General features: G+C 35.8%; 1 protein-coding gene and 1 long non-coding RNA gene across 2 annotated transcripts in view; one reads left to right on the forward strand and one right to left on the reverse strand.

Moving 5' to 3' along the window:
• LOC145684840 (uncharacterized) overlaps positions 1-21,844 on the forward strand; it is a 42,096-nt gene extending 20,252 nt beyond the window's left edge. The window contains exon 2 of the long non-coding RNA XR_014131410.1: positions 21,471-21,844. This is a non-coding gene — a long non-coding RNA (uncharacterized LOC145684840). The remainder of the gene's footprint in view (positions 1-21,470) is intronic.
• Positions 21,845-22,376: 532 nt separating this feature from the next.
• The window catches only part of Dera (deoxyribose-phosphate aldolase), a 35,505-nt gene continuing 30,154 nt past the window's right edge, over positions 22,377-27,727 (reverse strand). Inside the window, exon 8 of the mRNA XM_081760015.1 lies at positions 22,377-23,093. The gene's annotated coding sequence lies outside the window, so the exon portion shown is untranslated. The remainder of the gene's footprint in view (positions 23,094-27,727) is intronic.

Genomic DNA, 27,727 nt, shown 5'->3' on the forward strand with positions numbered 1-27,727 from the left:
TTTGATTACATGTCATGGAATATTGAAACTGACATTTTTTCATTGGATTTTCTCAGAGTTCTGTTCCTTCCGCATTCTTATTTTTCCATACACTGAAAAAAAGGTTTAGTCAGATTGACCAAAAAATAGGTGCTGGTTACCAAATCGTTTGGTCAATATAGCGCCAACCAAACGTTTGGTCACCAGCACAAAATAATTTGGTTACGATTTGTTTGATTGCAGGAACCTAGTATTTGGTTACCATTACCAAATATGCATTTGGTAATTTTGACTGAATAATGACCAAATAAGTAGGGTTTGGTTGGGAATACCAAAAATTTGGTTCAAATTATCCAGGTTTGGTTCTTGGATCGAAATAATTTGGTTGTAAATATTAAACCTGCATTTAGTGAATTTGACCAAAACATTTGGTAGCAAATACCAAATACAGTTACCACAGGAACTAAACTGAAAATAAAATAGAAATTACACTCTATTAAACTTATGAATATGGGTCAAAACTTCCCTAAACTTAAACTAACCATATCCTACCTCTACCCTACTTATTCCTATGTTACTCTTCTGTATCCTACCCTACTCTACTACACCCTTTTAAAGTGGTCCTACATCTCGATGTGCAGCTGGAGAGTGCATTGTAAAAGTTTACCTAAGGCGCATTTGTTATACCAAATTTACAGCCAATATATATATATATATATATATACTAACAGTAAAGTAATACGAACGAAAAAGTAAGGTTACCTCGAAACACGTTGACTAGCAGCGGTAAGTTCCAACTTCTTAATGTGTAGCTCACGAGATCCATTGTGTTGCTGCCAAGTGACAACATATCATTGGGACTTTGGTGTTGAAAGTTAGATAGTGCAAACAAAAGTCTGTTTCACACACGTCCTTTGAATTCCAAACTTGTGATTGTTAGTTAAACGTGATATTTTTTTTTCGGTAGAATCACTATATACTTTCGTCCATACACTCAAACCGCGATCCACACTTTTGTACTCGCCATGTTTACCCAGAAATCAAATGGATACACGTGACCTTGTAACTGAACATTTTGGTCAGGAGCAGTGGCGGCGATTGGACGTTAAAAGTGGGGGGGCAAGACATAATCTGAATATTTGTATATCAATGTTAATATACATATTTCCCTGGTTGAAACTACATACATTAATAGTCCATCTCAGAAAAGTGGGGGGCAACTTCCCCCCTTTGCCCCCCCTAATCGCCGCCCATGGTCAGGAGAATCAAATCTTTACCAAATCACTTAAGATTTGGTTCGCATAACAAAATTAATCAACCAAATGTTCTAACCAAAAAATATAGTGCTCATGACCAAACAAATTTGGTATAAATGACCAAATTTTGGTTCAACTAACCAAATAAAGTGACCAAATGACCCGACCAAACAAATTTGGTATTCCTGACCAAGTCCTTTTTTTTTTTAATGTAATGATTTCTCTCCTTTGACTTTTTAAAAGTGATAATCGTACGACTCAGCGTTTCATTTTATTTATCGCTTCACATACACAAAAAATGAAAAATTATTAAAAAATAGAGCCATGTGTGTGGATTTTCTCGGAGTTCTCCCGTTTCCTCCCACTTTCTTCATTTCACCATTTTATTTACTCTCAACGATCCGGATGAGGTTAGATTTACATCTAAGTTGCACCACCCCAGTGGGACGTAATGTCACGTGTTATTGTCAGGGGGCAAAGGTGAAACAAAACGAGCCCTGCAAGGCTTCTAACCCACGCTCGCTCAGCTATTTTTCTTAACGTACGTAAAGTTACGTACGTACATAAAACTCCAACTGACCAAAGCAGTGTATACTGTATATATCCAATGCAATCTTGAATTTTCCAAAGCTGCAATGAATAATTTACAAAACGTAAAGTTGTGTGTGCAAAGTGGACTAATTACCACGTGACATTACGTCACGACCGGATAGTGCAACTTCAATGTAAATTTAACTACACCCCAACAGCATAGTCTACTTTAGCCTACACGACATATCCGTGGGATGTAAAACTGAAATATTTCATTTCATGAAAGTATAGAGATATTTAGATGTTCCGCTGAAGTCATGCTTAGACGCTGGATAATTTTCCAAAAGTAGGGACAATCCTGAAAATTTTGAAACGATTGGTAAATCTGTAAAATTTAACGAACAACCTCAATGAAGGATCAATTTATTAATATCTGTACAACTGACCGCCCTTAGTCAAACAAAACAAATGACCCTCTTCCAAGGCAGATAGTCCGGCAGCCGAGACCTAAACCCACAGTTAGCGTATTAAGTTTTTCTGTTTGCATATTTTGAATGCTAGACATGTGAGCTTTTCAAATTCGAGTGATGCCACCTTGGCACCTTGGAGAACTTGGGCGGTGACGTTATCAATTGCGGTATTGCAAGAATCATTAAATACACTTCAACACGTTTCAAATACTTGACCACAGTTCCTATAATTTTATCCGATTTGTATCCTGTAACTTTCTCCTGATAGATAATGAATTCAACTTTTGCTAATTGTATCCATTAATTATGTATTCATTTTCATTACAGTTAAAAATATTTTAAAATATAAAAACGATCTGTTCTTTTGAAGAAAATTTGCATATATGAAATTTATTTAATTATATATCTACCTAGAAGCTTCCAATTAAGCTAGAAGCTTTTAATGTAAGCTAATTCCAAATCACGAGGTCAGCAGTGTAAAGCAAACCACATTATTCGAATGGGAATCGAGCCTACGATCCTTGGCATTATAAGTGAGAGCGCCAGTCAACTTGAAAATGTGATATATTTACTTTCGAGTTAATTTTATTTCAAATTTTAGTATTGTAGGGAAATTTAGGACAGATAAAGCCACATTGTAATCATTAAAGAACATTTCGGACGAAAAATGTATATATTTTAACCCTTACCGCATGCCGTGCCATATATGGCACATTCTCTTTTTTCACTAGATTTTTTGTGGTTTATCAAAGGCATCAAATGACTCTTTTGTCTGCTGTATGAGATATTGACGTGTATGAATAAGAGATTTTGGTGACATCTGGCATGTTCTTTGTGAGTTGTAAGTGTATCATATATGGCACTTACTTATTTCTCGTCGGAATTAATGAAAAATCTAAAATTCAAGATTTAATTCATTTTTCAAGTTCCCATATGAGGATTTCCAATACTGATTTTTTTTTCGCTAAAAGAAAAAGTCATGCAGAAAGGGATTAATATATGTAATTTGCTACTACATAATTTTGATGCACAGCACATATGCGGAGTTTCATGGTTACAACACTTTTAAATGTAGAGAAATTAGCTCAACTTTACAACCATCCACTTTGTCGGTATCTACCTCTGATTGATATGTCCTTTTCTCATCCCAACACTATCATGACAGCCTTGACGAAGGCTCAGATCATAACAAAACAAATTGAGCAAGATATTACTCTATTCACATGTGAGCAGCAGTTATACAGTGGGGCATTACACATACAGTGGACAAATCCTGATTGTTTTCAGAACGTGGTGCTGAGACTTGGGAACATGCACCTTCTGATGAGTTCTGCTGGTTGTATTGGTGCTCTCATGGTGGAAAGTGAATTAACTGAAGTAATCCAGAATGTATTTGCTGGTATTAGTAAAATGCTACTTGGGAAGAAAATTCATCAGTATGTACGCCCAATGATAATAATTGCTGAAGAAATTATGAGAATAATATTTCAGTCGAAATGCTTACAAAGTGGCAACGAATTACTGGATGTTCTGAAAAACTTACCCCCAAAAAGTAAAACGACAAAGCTGAGCGTTGATGTTCTCACTGTATTCATTATGATCCTAACCAGTGTTCGAAGTGGAAAAAAGTAGAGGCGGTATGTTTTATTATGATTTTGACTGGATGTACAACCTATCTAAAGTTCAAATACAGTGAGGGTATGTTGCCTAAAAGATTGCATTTCTATTCACATAATGACTCAAAACCATGAGAGAGGCTTTACCCCACCCTCAACTGAGATTTTTTTTAAAATGTTACCTTATGTTCTATTATAGATAATTATACATGGAAATGCTCAAAAGCGGAGTTTTTATATTAACAATTTTAAAATAATTTACCGCAGGACAACTCCCAAACTCTCTACTCGACTGAGGGGTATTCCAGACCCCCGGAAGGTCAGTTCCCCACAGCATACAACTAATAAATCCGCCCATGCTCAAAATAGGGCATTTGTATGCATTAAGGCAAGAAGACACAAACATACATAAGAAAGAAGCATTTGAATATGGCACAACATAATATTAAACAAAATATAAACTAGGTGAACCTTTTAGACACCTCATATTTAATATAAAAAGTGGGGGAAAGATTTCAAAAATGTTGTTGCCATCTTAGAAATTATTTCTACATAAGAAGTAAAAGTTTCTTACACTCGAAGCTATTCGTCAATTACTGTGTGTAAAAATGGATTTATTACAGATATATTAGCATCCACTTTCCAGTGACGGTATTTCTTGATCACTGAAAAACCAGAGGCGGTGTGTCTTCATCACTGAAAAGAAAGAGGTGGTATGGCATACCACCACATACCGTCTCACTTCGATCACTGATGCTAACATCTTAGTGCAACAAGCAATGAAAGTAACCTTGGCTGGCAAGTGACTGTAATATCGGATGACACCGATGGTTTCTGGGTCATCCTAGCCACGTGGGGTTTAGCGTTGTCCTGTAACAGGAGGACCCATTTGCTATTCAGAAGTGCTGGTTAAAGAGTTTTGAGTTTTTCTTGAACACGATTCAACTACTGACAGTCCACAGTTGCATTGATGCTCTCACCAGCTGGTAGCAGTTCCCTATGCTCGATGCCACGAGCAGTCCACCAAACACACAGGAGGAACTTCTTCTGGTGCAGAGCTGGTTTTGGCTGTTTTGGAACCGGTTCATGGGGTGCTAACCAATGATGACGGCGCCGCAGAGCTTCGTACAGGACCCACTTCTCATCACATGTCAACACCCTGTCTAGAAATGGCTCGCAGACGAGACAGTAAAGAAACACTAGTGTTTACTCGCGTTGCCTTCTGGCCCGGATCAAATTATGTGGGACCCCTCGATCCAACTGATAGTGCTTCCCAAGTTGATGGAGGTGCTGCCGAATGGTTTCTCCACTCACACTGAATTTTAGTCCCAGTTCCTCACATGTCTGGCCATTGTTCGCCTCAATTGCTGCCTGAAGATCTTCATTTTGTACATGTGTTGGTTTTCCGACACATGGTGAGTCTTCGAGTGTAACGTCACCGTCCTTAAACTTGTTATACCACCGCTACACGACACCCTCACCAAAAGTCTGGCATATCTTCCGCCCCACTGTTGCGTTGTTTGACCCCAGTTTGAACTCGTACAGCATACACACCCTTATGACGCTCTGTGGAGATCCCATGTTTATTCTGTCCTTACGCAGGTTCACGGTGTAACTGAACTGCCACAACCAGGTAGTATGTTGGATATACCCATGCCAACAAATTCTCATTCAACTCACGCCAATGAAACACAGACCTTCATAAAATGCGACAGAAGTTTCTTGGTTACCTTTATACTTCTTTTAAAACACTACAGCAGAAATGTTAATGGGATCACCAATGCACGGACGAACTGTCGTAAATATTGGTGGAACTGTATTGGAGAATCGGAAAATCTTTCCCAATAATTTTGCAGCTCACGTCCATAGTGGTTTGACGCTACGGCTTCGTACTTTCGTATCGGAAAAGAAAAAAAATGTTAAAACCATTAAGGATGGATATTCCCTGTCATTACTGGCCTACCATACAGTACCACTTTCTAGTGTTCTAGAGTAAGCTTCACTATTTGTCACAAAAGCTATGGTAAAGGAAGCTATGCAACTATTACATAGGCACGAATAAACAGTGGCATAAGAAAAGGGAAACAACTGTTCTTAAGCACCACAACTTTCCTCGCTTCCTTCGACAAACGAGGCTTTAAAAAGCGTCAAACGTGCACATTTGCGAACATGTGTTGAAAAGTGTATTGTGTCACAACCACCTAAACTAGACCCAACTATGTATGGATGGATATTATAAGGACATTGTTCAGACAACTTTAGTGCCATTAACTTTGCCTGAAAATGTACCCTTAGCACCCTCTGAAGAACTAAAACTGATTAAATGCTCGTGTGAAAGTGAAGAACCATGGAAAATGTATCGTTGTAATTTTAGAGATTCTTCTTTACCCTGTACTTTGTTCCGTGCCTGTAACAATATTGAATTTACAGCCCTATAACACGTAGTGAAGATTCAGATGAGGATGGAAATAATACTGATGTTAAATGTACAGTCCGTAGCAAAAAAAAAAAAAAATGCGACATGGGCATGTAAGTTTATTGTGAAACTACGCCTAAAAACCCAGGGGATCAACATACAGTAGAGCGTCGATTATCCGAACGTCGGTCAACCGAACGACCGCTTAACCGAACTGTGTACTCGCTCGCACCTGTTACTCTCCCACCCTACCGTCCATCATCCCCCTCACTCCCAAACCAAGTTTCCCACAGTAGTCGCCGCACTGAGCCACCGCTGGCGGAACATTGCTTCTAATGGGGCCTTCATAAGGCGCTGCTGACCGGCCAAGCCGCCAGTCGCTGTGTTTCAACAATCAGCACACTTCTGTCGGTTTGGCACTGGCTGTAGAAGTAGCGGCAGTATCAAAGCTGTTCACAGCAACAGCTGCGCCAGCTTAGAGTTGAGGCGTGCCGCTCCGCGCATGGCAAATAAACATGTACAGTTCGATTATCCGAACAAACCAGTTTTCCGAACACCCATGTCCCCCAATTACTTCGGATACTCGACGCTCTACTGTAACTTCTAAGTGGCACGAATCACGCCAGGAGAAACCTCGGCGTCCTCTCCTGCACACTCATTTTGGAGCAAGAGACTTCCTTGTTTCACAACTTACATGCTCATGTTGCAGGTTTTTTTTTTTTTTTTTTTTTTTTTTTTTTGCTGCGGACATTACAGTGGTATATTAGATTTTTTTAAGATTAAATTTTGCACTGAAAGTGAATGTTTCTTATGGATATGTAAATAAACATTTATGAGATATGTTTAATAAAAGTGAATGATATAAATAAACATCATTTATAATTATATACGAATATGGAAGTACAGTATGACTTTCATAATTCAACAATTTCTGATATATTCCTCTGCCTCTACTCAACCACCTTGTAACAAATTCTGAGGGTAGCCTCTATGACTATCTAGTCGTGTCCCAGAAAATTTGAAACAGATCGGTTGAATAAATTATCAAAAAGAGCCCGGAAACTGTTACATTATCAAAGTCATACTGTATATTAAAAGTAAAGTTTGGTAAATTTTAACTTTGTAAAGCAATTTTTAACTACAACAAAAGCAAATACGCAAATAAGGAATACTTTGTAGGAAAACTGAATTCATTACCTATCTGAAGCAAGTTACATAATGCAAATCAGATAATAATTATAGGAACTATCGTCGATTGTTTGGAACTTGTCGTTTTAAACTTGATGACTATTATGATGATATAAAAATGACGTCACAGCTCGAATTTCCCAAGGGTGCCGAGGTGGCATCACTCAATTTTGAGAAAGGGGGCGCGGTGGCTCAGTGGTAGAGCATTCACCTCCGGTGCTTGGGGTCCTTGGTTTGATCCCAGCTCGCGCCGTGTGGACTTTGTGGTGGACAAACACCGTGCTCGTGGGTTTTCTCGGGGTTCTCCCGTTTCCTCCCACTTTCTTCATTCCACCATTTCATTCATTTCTCATCATCACTGTCTCCTTTAGCCTAATCGGCATAACCGTGGGGCGTAAAACTCAAAGATTTCATTTCATTTTTTGAATTTTGAGAAGCTTTTGTACCCATCCTTCAGAAAATTCAAAGAGAAAAAACTTAATACGCTAAGTTTGGGTTCAGTTAATTTTAGGCTTTTGGCTGCCGGACTAATACACACAAACGCACCAGCCTGTAATTTTTTGTCTTCTAAACAATAGTTTGATAACATGTACAAAATTTCATAAGACAAATGGGAAAAATAATAATTTTAAATTAACTTTTAAATGTGTGAAAGTTTGAATCCCTCATTGACACCTATTAAGCTAATTTTTATTGTTTATTTCAACGTGACCACATATGTTGTCACATGATATCCCACTAACAATTCATTCCGTTAACAAAAGCCGCATTCATTTTCTTAAATGCCGTCATTTCTCATGCGTGTTAATCTATCGTGAGAAAATATTCAACAATTGAAAGAGAAAATTTCTCAGGACCTTGTCCTTTCTTAAAAAAATGAAATTAAAAATTTTTGAGAAGAAAAACAAATAAAAATGAAAGTACTAAATTATTCAATGTCTCACACCATCATTACACAGGATGTACCAAAAGTCTAGGACAATAGTGCAACTCGTTGTAAGTAAAAATGTGAAAAAAAAATGGAAAAAAAGGAGAAAAGTTGTTGGAAATACGTAGAGGAAAAGCACCGAAACCGACATATCATTTTGCTTTTGGCTCATAAAGCTGAATTGAAGGACCGCGATTATGAAGTAAATATATTTCTTTAAACCAGCAACACTACTCAATAAAATTATGTAACCAGTTTTAAAAATCGTCATATATTGCCACGATTATGACGATTTGTTCAATTGTCTCCGAAATCATATTTTTAGAAACCAGACCCCAAAACCGACATACCTTCAGAAAATTATTATCTTGCAAAATGAAAAGAAGATATCTTCTTAAATTTTCATTTTGATATTCTTGTATAAGTTCTGTTACGCACAATAGTAGGTTTACTTGTAAGATACTATTAGATCTGCACCATACTTTGCTTATTAAAAGTATAAATAGGTGCTGATAGAAATAGTTTCATTGTGGTATTAGACACAATTCACAGTTCTAAATAGTCTACACATTATGGGTATTTTGTAAGTTAAGTAAGCATCAAGAGAGAATATCGCTATGGAATTACACATTCAGTCTAAATCAATGACAATACACAGATGTAAAGGTCCCCTTCCACACCGACACATTCTTTGTGTGTTCAGACCTCACATGATATACACTGAACCCATTCTTCTCAGCTAGTCTTCCGAAAAGAGTCTTTGGCAATATATATCATTACTTTCTGGTACACTGGACACTAAACCTTAATCTGATGATGAGTCATTGTCTGCTTGTTCATACCTTAACCTGGGCGTAGTTTGGGACTTAACCCTACTTGCATTTCTTTTTGAGTCTCCTTTTCTACCTGCGTTCAGTTTAGTTTCTCTCTGCACCTTCTTCTAAATCGTAGGTAATAGTTCTTTTTTATACGGTGACGAAGTTATTACTGACGCTTGAGTAGCTTTACGCAGCGTAGCCTTACGCTGTAGGTCTGCAGACTTGTCAGTGAAAGGGTATGTCGGTTTATAGAACACTTTACTCCTACATGTTTGTACTTGTTTCACTATCAAAGAGTATCAGTTGGCACAAGAACCACGGTGATTTGCAAACTTAATAACTTAAAGAATAAAAGTATGTAATGAGTAAATCATCTACCTCTATATAATTCTCGCTTACTAATGATAAAATATCAACAGAAATTTTGGCACAACGATAAACAAAACAATGCTCCTCACACACTAATCCACCCTCACAACTGGTTTAAATTGCACGTACTCCGCCTAGTGGTGAGAGTAGAAACTACTAATATAGTGTCTTGTCCAGAGTGCAGCGTGTTCCAGCCAAAAAAAAAAAAAAAAAAAGGCGATATGTCGGTTTACGGACCTATGTCGCTTTTGGTGCTTTTCCTCTATGTTTTAATCTAAAATAGTAATTTTTTTTAATCACATCAGCCATTTGGGCTCCACAGTGGTAAAGCGCTGAATGCCAAAAACATGACGTTTCCAGGTCAGTAGGCTGTTCGACAGGCTTTCCAACCATGCGATAATTTATCGTGATATACTAATGCTATATACGATAATGCAAGGTTTGCCAACTTCTGAAAATGGAAATACCCGATACTCTCCTGGAGAACGTATACTCTAAAGATAAATTGGCATCACTTCCACTTTGCAAACGATATCATTACTGCGACGAAACAACAAATTCGTTGCGGAATGGAATTACTCTATGGCCGAAATCAAAAGGTTGTCAAATTCGGTTCGACTTAGAATACGGATTCAACTAAATCTACTTTCCACGGGATTAAAAAGTAAACTGAATAGAACTAGTAAGAGGAAAAATTACCAGACATTTAGCGTCCGGTTTTCAGGTAGTACCGGACACCGGACAAGGACAAAAACAACTGCCCGGTAAAATACCGGACAGTTGGTAACTCTAGATAATGCTCTTGCTATAATAGGTGAATATACGATAATTTTAGAACACACTTCTTTGCATTTTTTGAATGTGCAAATAAAATGTACAGTGCATTAAATAATTATAAAACACACACGCTGACGGTTTTAACAGTCATTTCTGTTATAAAATAAATCAATAACAATTTTTAATTGGAAAATGGCAACCCTGTACTCATTTTTTAAAATCAGTTGCGTTTACGAGGGGGTGGAAATATTATTATTGTTCAGGTTAGTGTTAATAGAGATTTTAAAGAATGGTAAGGACTGATCCCAATTTGGAGTTCGAAACTGAAGATTACTAGAGTAGTTCATTATATATTATTGCGATTATTAATAGTATTATACTCGTTTTTACAATTATTACATGGATAACGAATACACGGTATTTTTTTGTAATATATGATAATTTTCTCTGAGGTTGGCAATGGAACGTAAGGGTACGCCAAAATTACAGGGAACGTGCATATTGTTATGTGAGGGAACCTAGAATACCTCGAATCTATTTCCCAACAATGCTATATTATTGATAATGTGAAAGCCGAAGTGAAATGTTGAACTGGCAACGTTGGCTTTTCATTTAACACAGGGCGCCTTAGCAGTGTGGAGCCCAAACCACTAATGGTATTGGGGAAATTATCACTATTTTAGACTGAAAACCACATATTTCCAACAATTTTCTTATCCGTTCATTCTTTCGTACTTTTACTCATAACGAAGTTACTCATGGCCCTGAACTTTTGATACACACTGTATAATCCAGAGGCGGATCCAGGACCGACTTCTGGGGGGGCGGTGGGTTGTCATACTGTTACTTAGAACTACTTTAAACAGTTTCAAACTTTGGGAGGGTTTTATTTATATATATAAAATAAAAAAAGTTTCCTCTTCTGGGGGGATGATTGCCCCGATCGCCCCCTGGATCCGCCGCTGGTATAATCTACAGACTGATTAGAGATATGCTTATCAAATACATATTATAACGTTAATTAAAATAATAGAAGAAGAATGTTTTTAATATAAGAAATATATATTATTGTTTTGTTGGTTGCTATGTCGTTGTTTATATATACTTACTTAACATGTTTGGTTGCAAGACAGTTTGTGTGAATATACGTTAAAGGGGAATCAAAGAATAAATTATTTAATATTTATCATGAACTTGTAATTTCGTTAAAAAGGTGATCATCTTAGTGAATATAACATCAGAAGATATTTTAAGGTATAAATGAGTATTGCCACTAGAGATATACTTATATTAACTGAACCAGGGTTAACGGCTACCTTTGGTGAGTCGTTGTAAAATTTTTGGTGCCGAAACCCGGGATTCTTGTAAATTCATATCCCGAAGTTTAAAGTAAGGGTGAATTTACCTTAATAAGAAGGTTCATGAATACTAACTCAACCATTCTTAGAAGTGGCAGAGTAATCATAAGAAAAGTCATGATTGGTGAGACAGTAGAGAATGAAACTGTTGACGGTGTTAACAATGAGCAGAATATAGCTCCCATTACACCTGGAATGTCGACACTAGAGGACAGAATTCTAATAGCATTACAGCGACAGGAACAAAATTTAGCTCAAATGTCTGAAGAATTAAAACAAACGGTACAGCAAAAATCTGAAGAATCTAGTAGACAGTATGAAGAATTGAGTAGACGATTAGAACAAATAGATCAATCTGTAACCCAAGCTGTGAGAGACATCACGCTACAATTTGATGAGAAGTTAAAAAGATTATCTGAAGATTGCAAGGATAACTACAATCATGTAATCCAAGAAGTCAATATTGTAAAAAAAGATTTTGAAGTAATAGAATCTTCTGTTCGTCAGCAAAAGATTCAGGTGACAGGTAATTCTAACCAAATACGTGCAAATACACAATTGATATCTACCATACAGGAGGAAATTAGGGCGTTACAGATTAAAGACAATACATCCAACAACAACGTTGTTACTGATCGTTTGGAATTCCCTCATTCACAAGAGATGCCCTCGCATTCACCCGAAGCAGATCGACGTGGACCTTGCGTTACTTCTTCTTCAAGTAACCCATCCGATGAGGATATTATTTTGGAAAGAATTCAACAAAGGAATATAGATGGGCGGAAAAGAGATGGTGGAACCACGCATAACACGCGGAAAAGAGATGGTGGAATCACGCATAACACAGTAGGTAGAAATTTCCATTTAACACGAAATGGTGAAAGAAATATAAAGTTAAGTGTAAAAATGAGCGAAATACGAGCTATGAGTAAGTTTAGTGGTAGCAGCTGCAATGAAAATGCTACTTCTTTCCTGGAAAAATTTCAGGATGAATGCAGTATATTGTGTATAGATAAATCTCAATATATGAAACTAATCCCTCATTTATTACTCCCACCGTGTTCTTTATGGTTTAAAGCAGTACGGGAAAACGTCAAAACATATGAGGAATTCAAAGCAGCGTTGATCGCAAATTATGAGAACGACTTTTTACTTGCTAACAGAGACGCTATGATTAGAAACCAACCTTTTCATCCTCGCCTACACAAATCTATTGTTGATTTTGTTGTGAACACTTACAATGAATTAAAAGTTGTAAATCCACTACAATCTGAATCCAGAGTGATTGCATCTGTCCGAAATCTACTACCTTTTAAACTGCAACAAATTCTGCTTTCTACACAGTGCATAAGTTTCAATCATCTGCTAATGCTTGTTCAATATTACGAAAGTCAATACCAGGCACAGAATAATCAAACTGGAGTAGGTAAAATTAGAAATAATTCAGATAACCTTAGGTCAGTACCTGTCCGGAATGTAAATATTCGTAATGTAAACAATACGGAACATAACCTGAATAGAGTAAATTTAAATAATCAGAATAGGCAAAGATATGATGTAAATCCACCTAACCTAACTAATTGTGATAATAATTATGTCAGACCATTTAACCGAAGTAGGTTCCAAAACAGACGAAATGTATGGCGTAATTCTGGAAATACTGTAAACCGTATTGATAGACGTAACTTTAATTTAAGAGATGGCACTTCGTATCATAATCAAAACAATCACGCAATTCCTGTACAAAATAATAATGCGGAACATAATCAGGATTGTGCAATACAATGTACTTTATTGGAACCATACACGAGTACGAATTTAAACTGACTGCAGCTGATGTGGTAGGGGTTAAACCCATATCAGCTATTGATTCTTATGAATATTTATCTTCAAATTTATGTGTTAATGTCAATAATGAAAACAACACCCACAAAGTAATGCGTTGTTAAAGAAGATTTATAAATTTTGTGACGTTTTCTCAGGTCCTTATTTATGTTTCAAGGAAATAAACCCTAAAGTTTTTGAATTGTTGAACGCTAAAACAGGTACGTTAATTGGACTTCGTAATATAGATGAGTTGAAGGTTTGGAGGCGTACCCAGTATACAAGAGAAAAATGGATGCAGCTGGTAAAAAGGTTAGTTGCACCTGACATTCTTGCTCAAATAAATAAGAATGAAGGAAACTAAGACTTCTGTTTGTGTGAAAATAAAGTTAATTCCTTCTTTTCGCTCGCCCGAGCATAGGTTACATTTTATTTTTGATTTTTACTTAATTTAATTTTCTTTAATTCTCATTAACAAATATTAATTTCCAAATGATTTTAAAAACAAAGGTTATTTATATTATGTTGATTTGTGTTGGAACTTTATTGTCAAAGATTATATTCAGTATAAGGCTCATTCTATTAAGTTAATTATCCGACGACCGTACCCATGCGTCACCTTATATGATACTCGGATAAGATTCTTTTGTATCCTGACACCTTATTGATATGATACATACTTTAAAATGTCATCTAACGTAATTATTCTATAATTCGCTCTGTAAAGATTAACCATTTTTAACATGACCGTTTTTAATAATGCATGAAACTATTGATCATTGTAATTTATGTTTTAGAATGTAATTATCTCTTATGCTTTTGATTTCGCATCCTTCGTTAATTGTATTAGTAAGCGACGACTTTTTAATGATAAAAGATAAATAATAGTGGAATGAAAGTTTTATTATAAATGTATTTATATGAGGTAACTGAACGAAGTTATATATATGAAGGGCGATCAAAATGTAAAGAACACAACTATTATCATGTTATTATTATAAACGGACCAGTGGTTCTTAAATATAAAAGTCAAGCTTCCATGTAACTTTTATATTTAGTCCCTTTATCGAGCGACATTTTATATAACGAGATACTTTGTATCGATTCATAATTGTATGATTCATAATTGTTTATCTTTCGGGCAGAAAGTGCTTTTACACAAGCACTATACATATTATAACGTTAATTAAAATAATAGAAGAAGAATGTTTTTAATATAAGAAATATATATTATTGTTTTGTTGGTTGCTATGTCGTTGTTTATATATACTTACTTAACATGTTTGGTTGCAAGACAGTTTGTGTGAATATACGTTAAAGGGGAATCAAAGAATAAATTATTTAATATTTATCATGAACTTGTAATTTCGTTAAAAAGGTGATCATCTTAGTGAATATAACATCAGAAGATATTTTAAGGTATAAATGAGTATTGCCACTAGAGATATACTTATATTAACTGAACCAGGGTTAACGGCTACCTTTGGTGAGTCGTTGTAAGCTAAAAGAGACGAATAACAAATTTATGCAAATGATTAATTATACAAGAATTTGTAGAAATTATTCTTCTACAAATTTGTAGAAATCTTTCTCTCTCTCCCCAAAATAAGCACAATGTCCATCGTATGCTCACATACTCTTAGCATTCAAATTATTTGCTTTTAATTAAGTAGTTGTCTTCCACTTTGATCCGGATTAGGTATTAGATTTCTGGGCTTTCGGCATCTATGGCCATGTCAGCCCGTGCCACATATGAAGGATGACGTCCCTCGGCGAGCACAATATCCGGGAAAGTAGAAAGAAAGAAAAGAATAGGAAAGGAAGGAAGCGACCTGGGACTGTTATGTTAGGTATCATTCTGCCATTTGCTTGGTGTAAATGAGGAAAACCCAGGAAAGACCTCACTCAGGATGGCTGGCCAAAAAAGCTCTTACACTTTTTCGACCTAGTGTTCCCACCGGGAATCGAATTCGGGACCGCTCGCACCAAAGGCGAGAGCGTTATCAACTACGCTACGCGGGGCCATTCTTCCACTGATAAATACGCTTGGATCAATTAGCAAATTATACAAAAGCTTATGTGTGCAATTACCTTGGAGAAAATATTAAGTGTCGTGTGTGGCAAGAAAGCTGCATCTTAATAAAGACTATTATTATTATTATTATTATTATTATTATTATTATTATTATTATTATTATTATTATTATTATTATTATTAACTCAATCGATTCTTTACGTCCTATTAATGTCTTGACCGAGTTGCATTTGTATTCGTTAGCAGAACAAAAGATATGAATGAATACAGCATTGTAAAAGAAGTAGGATGACTCTCATAGTTTTCAATTGGATAATCCAAGTACTGTTTTCAACCGCTTATACAACAATTTTTTAAAATAATTGGATTTTATAACAAAATTTTAATCAATTAAGGACAAAAGTTGTCAACGTGCAGAGCAATTCATAGATGAATTCACATTTATAGCAAAGGACTAAGAATTATTGTGGACGATTCTCTTCAAATTCTCTCAGCGTTCAAGTAGACACTAATAAACATTTCCTATACACTTATTATTATTACAAATTGTGTATTTTAAAAAGTGTCCAGTAATTTGATCGTTCTGAAGATGAAATTCAAAATTTTATGCCACGTCGTTATCTTTCCGTAGGGCAAATCAATCTATCTTCTTGCACTTCAAGGTTCAAGCTTAATTTTGGCAGACATATTATTATTATTATTATTATTATTCACAATTCTTTCGGCCTGAAAAATGAGAAACAACTTAACAACCTTCGTTTGGCCATATCTTTGTTCTTATAAGCACTGATGATTTCAGGGGGTAAAGGAGGAATTTTCCCCGGATCCATGAAATTCTCTCCAGGAATATACACTATGTGATCAAAAGTGTCCGGACACCTGGCTGAAAATGACTTACAAGTTCGTGGTGTCCTCCATCGGTACTGCTGGAATTCAATATGGTGTTGGCCCACCCTTAGCCTTGATGACAGATTCCACTCTCGCAGACATACTTTCAACCAGGTGCTGGAAGATTTCTTGGGAAATGGCAGCCCATTCTTCACGGAGTGCTGAACTGAGGAGAGGTATCGATGTAGGTCGGTGAGGCCTGCCACGAAGTCGGCGTTCCAAAACATCCCAAAGGTGTTCTATAGGATTCTAGTCAGGCCTCTGTGTAGGCCAGTCCATTACAAGGATCTTATGGTCGTGTAACCACTCCGCCACAGGGTATGCATGAACAGGTCTCGATCGTGTTGAAAGATGCAATCGCCATCCCCGAATTGCTCTTCAACAGTGGGAAGCAAGAAGGTACTTAAAACATCAATATAGGCCTGCGCTGTGAGAGTGTCATGCAAAACAACAAGGGGTGCAAGCCCCCTCCAAGAAAAACACGACCACACCATAACACCACCACCTCCAAATTTTACAGTTGGCACTACACACGCTTACAGATGACGTTCACCGGGCATTTGCCTTACCCACACCCTGCCATCGGATTGCCACATTGTGTACCGTGATTCGTCACTCTACATAATGTTTTTCCACTGTTCAATCATCTAATGTTTACGCTCCTTACACCAAGAGAGGCGTCGTTTGGCATTTACCTCCGTGGAGCAGCCGCTCGACCACGAAATCCAAGTTTTCTCAACTCACGCCTAACTGTCATAGTACTTGGAGTGGATCCTGATGCAGTTTGGAATTCCTTTGTCATGGTCTGGATAGACGTCTCCCTATTACACTTTACGACCCTCTTCAACTGTCGGCGGTCTCTGTCAGTCAACAGACGAGGTCGGCCTGTACACTTTTGTGCTGTACGTGTCCCTTTCGTTTCCACTTAACTATCACATCAGACACAGTGGACCTAGGAGTGTTTAGGAGTGTGGAAATCTCGCGTACAGACTTCTGACACAAGTGACACCCCAACACCTAACCACATTCGAAATCCATGTGTTCCGCGGAGCGCCCCATTCTGCTATCTCAAGATGTCTAATGATTACTGAGGTCGCTGATAATGAGTACCTGGCAGTAGGTGGCAGCACAATGCACCTAATATGAAAACGTATATTTTGGGGGGTGTCCGGATACTTTTAATCACATAGTGTACATGTATCGTGCTCAATGTATATTTTTTGTTATACTACTTTTCACCCTGACTATTAAAATCCCCCTCCCGGAGAAAATCTGAAATTATCACTGCTCATAAAGGCTTTCGATCACCAAATAGATGAAACTAACTTCTCTTACGTCATTCTTTCTTTGAAGTTGAAATTCTGGGTTTCAAAGGAAACGGTAGTCGGTGTCGTGTAGTCAAGTGGTCTGATGTGAGGCGTTCGGTTCATCATCGTAAAGTGAATCTATCATGGGTTCAATTCCCATTGAAGAGCATGAAAGTTTTCAAAACTGTCATGCTCGTTGTGTTCGTGTCTTTGTCCAAATAGGCGAGGGTAAATATCAGCCATGAGAAATCTCAAGTGCTCAAAGGAAACTGAAGTACAATCGGTTGATCTTGGTAGAATACTCACTTCGTCATTTATGGTCAGTATGCCAAAGTCAGAAAGGTATTTTCCATCCGCAGGAGCAGATTTGTAAATATAACATATTATATATGTATATAATAAAAAATAAAATAATAACGATAATCAAAAGCCAGTGAAGAAAAATTATTATTCCGATTCTCTTTGTTTCAAACTTGCAAAATCACCACAGTTACAAAAAAAAAAAAAAAAAAAAAAAGGTTACTGATGCAGTTGGAAGAGGGCCCTTTCGTCATTTCATTAAGGAAGAATGAAACAAAAAGAAACGAGGAAAAGAAGAATCAGCGTTAAAAATAAAAAGCTACAGCAAGCTTCTGGTTACTCTTTCTTATGAAGAGATTTATATTACTTGCAATACATAGTGACGAATGAGCGGGATATCCTGGAAAAGTCAGGAAATTTGAAATTTCTAGAGAAGACACTAAATTCTCAGAATTTCTGCTTAAAGTCAGAGAAATTTCAAGTTTTCGAAAGCATAGTGCCGTTCTGTAACATTGTGGACATTTTTTATCATAATTTTTCGTCATCGCTTCTCTGCAGTATCAAACATGTTATTTCAGAATCAGTTTTCTACTGCAGGGTGTCTACTAAAATTCCAAAATGAAATTTCGTGACTTTTTCTTTACCAAATCACAAAATTTCCTAACATTTTCAAGAGCGAATTTGGGTGCGAATTAGGCCGAATTTTCATCCATGCGATAGAAACGTACTTTGCTTGCGATTTGATAGCGTCTAAAGCCGACCACAGACATTTTTGCTGATGAATTTTGACGTTTTATAGAACAAAATTTTCCAATTTGTACTTGCATTTGTACAGTTAAAAAAAATCGTGACCCAAAAGCTAAATTTCGTGACTTTTTCGTGACTTTCATGACCGTTTTCTGATTTCGTGATTTATTCGTGACTTTCGTGACCGATAGACACCCTGTACTGCTCCTTTAACCTGTCATTTGGAACAAATAGTACCGTAGTTGGACGGAATAATGAAAACAAAAAGTTATGTAGAAAGAAAGTTCTGTTAACTTTTGATTCAACAGAGAAAAAAACGCAGACATTGTAAAATATTTTACAAGGCATAATTGGATATATATACTTTTTTTTTTTTAAATAATAGTTGAAGTCATAATGAAAGATAAATTGTTATATTTGAATGAACAAAGGAAGGAACATAAATATTGTAAAATCTTTTTCAATACTTTTTTTTTTATTCTTTTACTCAAGATTTCTTCGTAGTTTGTCATTATTACTAACATATCCTCATTTTATTGTCCTAACAAACCAATATATGATGCCACTAAAATAGTTTAGATTCATCGAGCTCCTGGTGTGATAACCACAGTATTTCATGTCACGGACTCCCCCCCTCCCCCCTTTTACGAAATCCAGGCTACGTGCCTGCCTGTACACATTTCTGTATTCTAAACTTAATAAATAATATTTTGTAACTGCTCTAAGGGAAAATAAAAATTACCGCTTTTCATTAATATATTCTCCGTCTCCCTAAACTAGACGACAGTTTTAGAATATTTATTCTTACAATATAAAGCATGTTTATATGAAAAATTAGTTATTTAAACAGTAAATTTGGCCAAAGGAAGAGAGTGAAGCTTCCATGACTTATCTAGAACCAATAAACCTGGAGACCACGAATAGAATTGATGCGGAATCACACCACCATACAGGTAAAATTATTATGTGCGGTTTGCCTCAACTAGAGTTTGGTGTTGTTTGTCACGGTATTGTTATTGCTGATTTATCTTAAATTTTAATCGTTAAGATTGACATAAAATCGACTCATAAGCTAAGTGCTACCAGATGACTTACTATAACAATCAAAATCATTACAGCGCTAAGCACGTTATTGGATTACGTGTTAACTAATGGCTGTTAACGCCTCAGTTAAGTATGTTCAATTGAGTTCAAGCGCTCGACATAATCATTTGTGGCCTAGAACCCGTCATATGCATTTCCAAATTAAGATGACGTACACTTTGTGTGTGTGTGTGTGTGTGTGTGTGTGTGTGAATGTGTAAGCAATGTCAAATCTAGACATATCATCAGACCACCATACGGGGGTGGGGTAATCTCAACATATATCGGGAGCCCAGAGCTTTGGAAGGGAGGCTTAATAAAAAAAAAAATCTTTTAATTTTTCATAACTTTGCTAGAGATTAAATTACACAAAATTACATTTAAATATAGAATATATGGACTTGAAAGAAAAAAGGCCAGTCACGACTTTTTTTGCAGGGTTGTCAAAACACATTAGGAGAAATCAAGGTAAAAGAGGCCTATTCTCTCTTATATTGATTTTTTCTAATGTATTGAACTACACTAAAATTTACTTTCTGTACTTTTTTTTTCACAAAGCTGACAGTTTTGTTGTAATTTGACAAATACCACAAATTTTGATGTCGGAAAATATTGCCTCGTACCTTTTCATTGAGCATAATGTTCAGCTTCAGATTAGAATTTTCATTTGCTCCAAACAATTTAAATCTGTTCAGCTGTTCTGAAGATAATACGTGTTAAGTAGTTTGAAGTGGCGGCCACACAGATGATGTCACCATACGCATTCTAAGGGCTGTAAAAATATGACACCATGGTAACAACTCATGAGGAACGTGAGAATAATCAATACCGCAAATGTCATACTTTAATCATCAACTTACACACAAAGGGGATTTTTCTTACAACTGCCCTCTATTATACAGTGAAACGAAAATGGGCACTTTTTTTAATGCTGCTGCATTTCATTGCCTAATGGACTTGATTTTTTGAAGTTTCTCCTTTTAGAAATTTAAACAAAAATTATAATTCTATTAGTACCATCTTATGGTCCGGCAGAAAGACAAACATTATAACTACCGTATACTGTATATTTATGCGAAACTAACCGGAAACAAATAACGCCAACTTTAGTGGCGAAAATACGTCATTCTCGATTCATACATTGAGTCACCCAACGCATGCAGCACTCCACCTTTCACTTCCACAGGAAAAATGCTATAATCCATTTAGGTCAGTTGTGCTTTGCAGCTATGTCCTGTCGGACAAACTACAATAATACAAGTTCAAAATTTCTACACTGTGTTTTCCGAACTGCGTGTTGTATTCTGAATTAAAAATATGTCCTAAATTCGTGTTCTGTGATACGCGTGTGTTACGAATTACTGGGTGGGAGGCCATGTTTCTTTTATCTGGCCAGATTCTGAATTTAGTACATTATTATTCTATAGTTTTGAAAACAAGAATGATGAAATGAATGGAAAAAACTTTCTTTGGGATCTAACTATCGATAGATAATAGATTATTAACTTGGAATTTGTGAAAATAATTGTACGAAGTATTACACTAAATTGTCTGACCCTGTTTGTTTTTGTTTCTTGTAGATTATCCTTGGGCTGTGTGTCACCATGACACTCGCATCTCCCGGCTACATACTACAGTTTGGTTCACAAAGTCAGACGGTAGTGAGGGATGCATTTGGAAATCAAGGAACAGCCTACGCATACAGCGATGGAGGCCAATCAGTAGCTGTATCAAGATTCGATGCTCCTCATCCTGTAGTTTATTCTTCCATTGTAACTCCTATTTACAGATATCGGTATATTCCAATTTCATACGCTGTATATTAAATAATCATTATCTCAAACATAAAAAAGTACAACTGTTATATTTTGTATGTATTATTTAACTCAGGGGCAATAAACTTTTATTTGTTTTCTATCTGTGTGTATAATTGAGTTCCATAATGGTTATCAGTAAAACTTTACTTGCGAAAGTCGGATTTAAATCTGACCATCTAGCTCTAAAGTACATAATGTTTATATATATATATATATATATATATATATATATATATATATATATATATATATATACTTAAGCTTGTAACAAAGCTCTGGAACAGCAGATACGCCTCTACTTTATATACAAATTTAATTTATTAATAAAATGACAAAGCCTCTTAAAAATATTGATGGCCACATATAATTTAAACACGCCTGCATTAGGTGAAATTGTGTTTCCGATAGCAGGTAAGGGATGTATGAAGTTTGTAGACCATTGTGAGATTTAATTCCATCTTCACAGTATTGACAAAAGGCATGATTAATATTGAAGGTACTACAATCTGGTACGTACAATAGAATTATTTTATAATCATTTTCAATAATAATCCGCATGCTTTAGCCTAAAGGGCATAAACATAAGACGCAAAACTAGGAATTTCATTTCATTTCTAAAGATATTTTGAGGAACATACCAAAGTAGTTTATTAAATAAAAACAAATAAATACATTTTTATTCAAAAAAGTTTATTTTTTTTAGAAAAATATATTATTTTTTAATTGTACTTAGTTTTAAAAAAAACAACTAAGCAACCTTTTAGTATTTCAAACAACATTGAGTACAATTTTCCCAATAATGATGACAGTAACATTGTAACAAATTCATATTACATCAAACGTAAATTTCATTCTATTCTTTACATAAGATATCACAGTAAATACTGAATGAACAAAACCAGTTTTGAAAAGGACACAAAATATAAATGAAACTTAACAACATATATATATATATATATATATATATATATATATATATATATATATATATTTAAAAAAAAAAGCAGTTAAGGACTAGAGAATACCAGTTGAAAATTTGACACTACGGTATTTGTAGTATAGAAAAGTAGTTGCTACAACTGCAATTAAAGTGATAATTGCAATATGTAGCCAGTATAAGAGTATTTATACGAAACAAATAATATCTCATTAAACAAATATAATTTTAAAAAGAACCCTCCTGTAATAAATCACACTACAGTAATTCTGTACATCCACAAAATATTTAAACGTCACTATATGCGTAATAATAATAAAAATTGATGCATATTCATATAATATGTATATTACTTTCCTTTCGTGTCTGCGCAGCGCAATTCAATTTCTTTTTTCTTGAACCATGAGATAGCTTTGTTACAAATCTCTAGTGAACTTGCTGCCACTGTCCTGTTGAGAAAGAAAAATCCTATATTTACACTTCTCTTAAAATAAATTACGTTTTCTACTTATTGCAACAGTGGTTATTATACGCTATGATTTTAGTGTAAAAGGTATTAGTGTAAAAGGAGAACCTTGTTTACATACGGGTTATTCAAATAAAATGTGAACAGATGGTCTTTTATTGCACTGTACATCAGGCCCGTGCTGGCCCACCGGGACACCGGGACGTGTCCCGGTGCGCCCTCCGAAATATAACACTATAAGTAAAGGTACACATTTTTAGTAATAAATTCTTACAGTTTTATTGCTAAAGAACCCGTGAAAGGTGCAGTGCGCCTTTTACATTAGGGGCCCTTCCGAGACCACATCACAGATGAACGATTTTATCTACTCTTCTGTATAACACAGTTCTGTACAATAAATACACACAGTTACTGTTGGCGAAGAACCCGTGAAAGGTACAGTGCGCCCTTTACCTAAGGCGCCCCACGAAACATCACTTTATAGATAAATGGTTTTAGTTATCCTGTATACCAGCTTTGTTTAATAAATTCAAATACTGACTGGTAGTACAGAACCTGTGAAGAATACCAGGCGCCCTTTACACAAGATGCCCTGATAAAATATAACTTTTTTTTCATTTCATTCTTCTGTATTTCAGTTTTGTATTATAAATTCATACAGTTGCTATTGGCAGAGAACAGGTATACAGTATAATTACTTACAAAAATATTATAAAGTTATATAGCTATAAAACGAAACAATGTGATACATCAAGAAGAGTTCGGATAGCCAAACGTACGATGCATTTATGTAATACTACACTGACACTAGTCTCTAATTTACAATTTTTACGGCATCGAAGCTTTCACAGTCTTAATATGCATCCATATATCCGAGCATATTGATTGTTCCTGTGTGTTTTAAAGCAATGTTCGGATAATCAGTACCTGTTGTATTTCTGAAATATAGCTGTATTAATTTCCGTAAAATGTGGTCTTCCTGTCACCACGGCACGGCGCGTCCTCGTACTGGTGGGTTTTCTCGGGGTTCTCCCGTTTCTTCCCACTTTCTTCATTCCATCATTTCACTCATCTCTCATCCTCACCGTCTCCTTTAGCCTAACCGGCATAACCGGCGTGAGGCTAACAACCTCATCCTGTAAAAAAAAAAAAAAAAAAAAAAAAAAAAAAAAAAAAAAAAAAAAGTTCGCAGAATCCTCGGATCAGAACTGATAACTTGGCACGAACTCCGCAAAGTAAAATCGACATGAGATTTGGAACATGAAATATAAGAAGTCTCTATAGGACAGGCGCGTTAAAATTTGTAAAAAATGAGTTTAAATAGAGGTAGGACCTAGTGGGATATCAGGAAGTTAGATGAGAAGGAAATGGAGAAATCAAGTCGGGAAATTTTACGCTCTTTTACGGGGAACAAATTAAAAATTACCAACTAGAAACAGGGCTTTCCGTTCACAAATACGTAATATCAGCAATTACATACGTTGAATTTGTTAATGATATATTTTCTTTTACTTCTCTTAAGGGTCGGTTGTGTAATATTATTGTTTTAAATGCACATACCCCAACAGAAAATAAGGATGGCGATTAAAAAAATACAGTTTTTATGAAAGAATAGAACGGGTATTTGATCATCTCCTGCAATATCATATGAAAATTCTGTTAGGCGGTTTCAATGCGAAGGTAGGACCAGAGGGTATTTTCAAATTGATTATAGGGAATAAATGTTTGCATAAGGAAGGTTGTGACAACGACGTTAGACTCGTGAACTGTGCAATATCCAGAAACCCTATCGTGAAGATTACAAAATTCCAACATCGCGACATTCATAAATATACTTGGACTTCATCAGATGGAAAAACACATATTCAAACTGATCATGTTTTAGCAAACAGAAAAGAACAGTCTAGCACAACTGATGTACGGTCGTTCAGAGGAGTTGATTGCGATAGTAAGAGAGAGAATATCGTTGAATATAGGAAATATTCAATATCTGAAAACGGAGCGGTTTAATTTTTTTTTTTAATAGAGGAGAGTCAGGTGAGAGGGGAACCAGATTGAAGTGTCGAATAGATTCTCGGTTTTAGAAGCTTTGTGGTGGACAAACACCGTGTTCGTGGGTTTTCTCGGGGTTGTCCCGTTTCCTCCCACTTTCTTCATTCCACCATTTCACTCATCTCTCATCACCGTCTCCTTTAGCCTAACCGGCATAACCGTGGGACGTAAAACTCAAAGATTTCATTTTTTTTTCGGTTTTAGAAGGTTCGGAGTGCACTAGTGTTCAAGATACTTGGTTGAAATTATAGATAACATTAAAATTTCAGCAAGAGAAATGTTGGAGCACGCAGAAATACGTAGGAACAAACCATGGTTCAACCAGGAATGTACTAAAGTAGCAGAGAAGAGAAAACAGAAGAAACTGCGTTGGCTACAAAATCCGAAAGAAATAACTGCATAAAATTTAATTGTCACCTGGCAGAAAATTTCTAAAATTTTTAGAACAAAGAAACGCGACTTTTGAAAGTTAAAATTAATTAACTTGAAGATAATAGTGAAAACAAAAACAATCGGGACATGTATAAATGCATCAACGAACTTAAGAAAGGCTATCAACTTCGTGCTTATATATTAAAGAAACCTAAAGGAACAGTTCTCACTGATACAGATAGCATCTTAAATAGATGGAAAGATTTCTTTGACGATTTGCTTAACACATAGCCAAAAACTAATGCGCTTGGAGGAAGTGATATGCATGCAGTATAACCGTATATTCCAGAACCTAACAAGACAGAAATAGAAGTCGCTATTTAAAAAAAAAATTAAACACACATCTCCAGGTGTAGACGAAATTCTGGTTGACTTAATTTTAGCTGGAGGGGAAAAATTGTAGAGCAAGATACACAAACTCATTCTCATTATCTGGAACAATGAAGAATTACCACAAGAGTGAAGAGAATCAATCATTGTTCCAGTTCAGAAGATGAGCAACAAAACAGACTTAATAATTATCGAAACATTTCTCTTCTGTCAACATCCAATTCGTCCTCTTAAACATTGTATTAGCAAGATTGACTCCATACGCAGATGAAATTATTGGGGACTATCAGAACGGATTTAGGTAAAAATCGATCAACTATCGACCAGATATTTACCATTCGACTAATACTTGAAAAGAAATGAGAGAATACAACATCCTGGCACATCAATTATTGACTTTAGACTCTGGCAGGAGGAAACATTGTACAACATGCTTACAGAATTTGCAATGCCGAAAAAGGTAGATTAATTAAGATATGTTTACATGAATCCCAAAGTAAGGTTCGGGTAGAGAAATCTTGTTCACGAGCTTTCACGTTGAGAATGACCTGAAACAAGGAGATGCGTTGTCGTCATTATTATTTACTTTGTTCTGGAGAACACGATAAGGAAAATCAAAGACAGTAATCAGGTCCTAGAGCTGAATTGTATTTGCCAGGTTATGGCGTATGCTGATGATGTAAATTTAATAGGTAATGATAGAATAATAGAAAGAAATGCAGAAATCTTAATTAACGCTTGCAGGGATATAGGCTTAAAAGTAAATGCAGAGAAAACTAAATAAATGGAAGTTTGTCGGGATCGTAATACTGCATTTTATGGATGCGTTAAAATACCAAATAATATTTTCTTTCGATAAAATGGATACTTTCAAATATCTAGGATTAATATTAACAGACCAAAACCATAATCACTAAAAAAAAAAAAAAATGTCAACTGATAGCAGAGATTTCGTGCTATTATTCAGTTAAAAATATTTTGCTGTTACTAATTCTGTTGATGGATTTGTAGCTCAAAATATAAACCGATAATCATACCTGTTGTGCTGTATGGTTGCGAAACATGGTCACTGACTCGGGGGAAAAGTCGCAGACTGAAAGTATTTGAAAACAAGATTCTTAAACCAATATTCGAACTCCAAAAGGAACGGGAATGGGGAAAGGCGGAAACTTAATAAGGAAGAATTGCATAATTTTATTCAGTTTACCAAACATTGTTAGGGTCATCAAGTCTTGGAGGCTCAAATGGTCAGGTTATGTAGCCAGAATGGAATAAATTAGAAACGCTTTGGAAGTAGTAACTGGAAATCCAAATAGGAAAATGACCGTTAGGAAGACCGAGGCGCAGATGGAAGGACAATATTAAAATGGTTCTCGCAGAGATTGAAATATAAAGTAGAAACTTGGTTCAGTTTTCTAAGGACAGAAATCAATGGAGAGCTTTTATAAACGCGCCAATGAGCCTCCTGCGTCCATAGGCGTGCTATATTAAGTTGTTGATACATTTAGCTTCTGTTGTTTATTTGACAGAAATGTTATTACAGGAACTAAAAAGTTTTTCTGTAGGATTTCGATTCGAGGTTAGCTATTTACGTTAATAATAGAACAAATTTGGTGGTGATTTTGATATAAAATGGCACCCATACTTTCTTTCAAAGTTTCTCTCTCTCTCTCTATATATATATATATATATATATATATATATATATATATTCCCGTTTGTATTGGCGCCCTTTTAGTAGACTTGTCCACCGCCCTCATTAGTATCCCAGCACGGCCCTGCTGTACATAACACACACAGCAG

Source organism: Thermobia domestica, chromosome 5, assembly GCF_964235325.1.
Source record: "Thermobia domestica chromosome 5, izTheDome1.hap1.1, whole genome shotgun sequence".
NCBI classification, from domain to species: Eukaryota; Metazoa; Arthropoda; class Insecta; order Zygentoma; family Lepismatidae; genus Thermobia; species Thermobia domestica.